Source organism: Haliotis asinina, chromosome 7 (genome assembly GCF_037392515.1).
Source record: "Haliotis asinina isolate JCU_RB_2024 chromosome 7, JCU_Hal_asi_v2, whole genome shotgun sequence".
Classification (NCBI taxonomy): domain Eukaryota; kingdom Metazoa; phylum Mollusca; class Gastropoda; order Lepetellida; family Haliotidae; genus Haliotis; species Haliotis asinina.
In genome coordinates this window covers 62512304-62516622 of record NC_090286.1, presented here as the reverse complement: position 1 = coordinate 62516622, position 4319 = coordinate 62512304, and positions in this window count along the sequence as shown.

Genomic DNA, 4319 nt, shown 5'->3' with positions numbered 1-4319 from the left:
GGTCAGACGTCTGGCTGCTCTAGCGAGAAACATGTTCGTTCAATTACCAGAACAAGGTACAAATCTGACCTTTCTACTTACATTGACATTCAGAAATTCGTTTCTTGTGAAAAAAAAATGTGGCATGAGGTTCTGCAAATATAACAACTGTCAACAACAATCTTGAATGCGTGGGGTTAAAATGGCGGAGAATAAACTGTCGTCTGCTGAGGGAACGAAAGATAAAGCGACCATGTCAAAACCAAAGCCATCTAGATCAAACCCTGATGTTAGGGCTAAAGAGAGCACTACCCCGACTTCTGCAAATAAGAACATCGCCGAATCTGAAATGACAGATACACTAAAGTGCATGCTGACTGAAATGAGAAAAATGCATCGAGGCATCTCGTCAGTGTCGCAATCCTTGTCACAAAATATTGCAAGTCTACACGGTCATGTTGACGAGAACAGTGCAGGCCTTAGTCGCGAATATCAACCACAGGAAGATTATTACCAAGGTGATGGCATATATCTCGATGATGAACGGGAAAATTCGATCAGGCCAGTCTGGATATCGGTCTACGGACAACATATATGAGACTTCACAGTCACGTGAAGCTTCAGCGGACGTGGAGACTGAAAGCAAACAGTGCAGGAAACCGTGTTGAAATCCTTCTCATTCGATAGCGAAGTTACGTCAAACACTGGGAGTGATGCTGTAAATGGGGATCTGTTAGCGGACCAGCTAGTTCCCATCATTGATAATTTATTTGACTGTCCGTTTGTGTCCAACACACCAGAGTCTCTTATTGCAGAGAGGATAAAGTTTCACTGGAGAAAGTTTAATGGGAGACTGCAATGCCCGTAATGTTGATACCGATCAGACCAGAGCTCAGACCCATCGTGTAGGTAAAGCCACCAGTCACTGTCAGTAGAGGTGGAACGGGAAGATCCACTCCTTATGGGATAGGATATTTCAGTACAAATGGCTTCCAGGGCTACAGTCAGCACCACTTCGGGAGATACGCTGCTGGGAATCAACCACGCCCCTTTTTGGGCTCAGCTGGCCATCGAAAGGTCTTCCAGAAAAGTGGAGGGAGAAGCAGTAACCTCAGAGACAACAGAGTCAGCAACGGTAGGTACGCAAGGGGCACAAAGCTTTGAAACATGGAAGAGTAATTGTTAAATATGGCGTTGGAAATCTGAGATCACAACCTAATCAGGAATTTGGAGTGTACCTTTGATGGTGGCGATATTTTATTTTGACAGGAAAAATACTTTTTGAACCGAAGCGAAGGTAGTGTGTTGCCAACCTTTGCTCGCATATATGAAGACTGGTCATATTCTCTACGCTGCGCAACCCAACTTGCGCTAGAGTTTGCCTGTAAGTGGATTACATAGTTGCACGTTAAAAGAGGTGGGAATAATAGAAGACGCTATCTAATCAGACTCGCTTATATTTACTGTCACACCTTTCTATATCATATATGTTTAGGTCATATTTATAACATATATCAGGGTCGAGAGCCTATGCAGTAAATACCCTCTTCTTTGCACGAAAAGTAAATAACTGAAGATCAAATTGAAGATTTTCTCAGGAGAGGTGTCTTTGAAGAAACAGTTGAATCAAATGATCAAGATTTTCTCAAGAGTGTCTTTGGAGAAACAGCTGAATCAAATGATCCATTCATATCAAACATATTTCTAAGAAAAAAGCAAAATGGAGGTTTTAGAGTCAGTTTTAATAAAAAGAGTTAAACAAATCTTTGAAATACCACCATTTCAAAATGGACACATTAGAGATAGCTGTTACATTAGTAACAAAGGCTTGATATATGATATCAGTCGATCTCAAATGCCTACTATGTTTTCAATATTCACCAAGAAGACAGAAAATACTTGAAATTCAGATGGAATAGCATGTTGTTGCAGTTTACTTGTTTGCCTAATGGTCTTTCGTCAGCACAAAGGATATTCACCAATATCACCAAAGTGCTATATTCACATCTCAGGTCAAAAAGCATCATTGTCAAAGATATATTGATGACTCAATATTGACATCAACAGTTAAAAGCACATGTAAGAGTTATGGTGTGCAAACTGTATAAAACTGTTCACAGAGCAAGGTGTTATTGTAAATTGGGAAAAGTCTCAGCTAACACAGGTGCAGTAAATCAAATACCTTGGGTTCTGGTTTAATTCTAGACAAATGCAAGTCTACATGGATGACAAAAAGGAACACGATATTGTTGATTTAGGTTAATACATCCTAAGAAAATATAAGATCACTATACAGACTTGGGCAGCGTTTATTGACAAAGTCATAGCAGCTTTCCCAGCTGCAGACTATGGCACAGTGAATTACAGGTCAAAGGAAATTCAGAAGGATTGAAGCTTTAAAAGCTGATAAATGGAGTTTTGAGACAGAGATCACACTATCAGAGAAATCAAGGCTACAAATAAAATGGGGAATAGGGAATGTTAAGGGATCTAAAAGGATCATGTTACCTGATATCTCTGACCTTGTGTTACAGATACCAGCCTATAGGGCTGGGAAGGTGGCTGTGGCACTCAGATACCAAATGGAAGATGGTCTCAGTCTGAACAAGACTTGCACATTAATGTCCTTGAGTCTGTGAGTCATACAATCATTCAAGCCGCTGCTGCAAACCAGTCCATGTATAGTCAGATAATTCGACTGCTGTGTCTTCCTTGAAAGATGGGTGGTACAAAGACTAAGCTGTGCAATGATTTAGCTCAGGACATTTGGCTTTTCTGTATCAATCATGAAATCAATTTGAGTCTTTCCTAAATTCCTGGGCTTCAGAACAGTATAGCTGATACAGCATTAAGGCATATGTCAGAACGCACATTGCATCCCACTTTGGGTCTTTAGTCAAATAATTAAAATAGTTTCAGGGACACCAACTATTTGCCTCAAGGTTAAATCACAAATTGCCCAAATAAGTATCCTGGCAAGGTGATCCACACTCATATCATACAGACGTATTTACTCTGGATTGGAGTCGGGAGACATTTTCCTGTTTCCCTTCAGCTGGTCTTTTGGCCAAATCTATTGAGAAAATACAAAGTGACAAAGCTACAGTTATTATACTAGCACCAGTTTTGCCTACACAGCCATGGTTTCACACTTGATTCTTGTTGACAGGCCGAAGCCGATTTTCAGGGCCAAGAACAAGCTGTACTTGCCATGGGACAACCATGCCAGACCACCACTCGGCAAGCTGAAGCTGGGAGTGTTTTGAGTAACCGGGAGAAATGGAAGAAACAAGGCATTCTACCAGGAGACAATATTCATCACACTGGAACCGACGGAACAGAACAGATTAATCCAGTTCAGTCTTCTGTGAAATACATACTTGAATTTTGTATCAATTATATGCGGAAGGACTCGGCTACAGTGCCATAAACGCTGCGAGGAGTGTCAATGTTTGCTCCACAGACACCACCTCTAGTTGACGGCCCTCTCATAACAAGGTTTATGAAAGGAATGTATTAGGTTTGGCCTCTGAAGGCTAAATATGAGAACATATGGTGATGACAGCGTAGTTCTTGACTCTCTAAGGAAATTCTCAACAGTTAGATAACTATCATTGGTTCAGTCATCCGTGAAGTTTTGTTTACTTATGTTATTAGCAACAGCCCAGAGAGGGCAAGTGTTGTGTTTTATGGTTTTGGACAACACGACAACACGAGAAGTGTTCGAAAGTTACATTCTTGTTACCAGAACATGTGAATGCTCTGCATACATGCGTGCCACTTAAGACTTCAGCGCCTGATCGAAGACTATATACAATTACAGCTCTTAATGAGTATGTCAGAATGTGAGTGAACATGCGCAGGTCAGAGTTCAAAGTAAAGAATTTTTTTATGTACATCAGGAGTGCCAGAAGGTGGTAATATTGTTGGTGGACATGTGACCTTTCGGCAATGCTGACTGGTTGACAGAATTATGGTCAAACCTCTACTAACAGGTAAGTCTCGTTTAACCTCCCAATTCTGAATAGGCCCAGTATTACCACATCATACTGTACAGGAATTCTGAACATTGCCGGGTCGAGCGAGTGAAATACTATACGTGGACACAACAGAGCAATCAATCTCGATTGGCTTCTTCGACGCCTCTTTGTTGCAAAGTTAAATTTCATGTAAATTTGTTGTTGTTTGTTTTGATCTGGGGGATGTGTGGTGGTGGTGGTGGTGGTGGGTGGGAGTATAAGCGTACTGAGCAATTATCGAGCTGTGCGACGGCTATCTGAAAATATCATCAGACTTGCGGTGTTCAACGTTGGCTGGCAGTAACAAACAACAGTATCAAA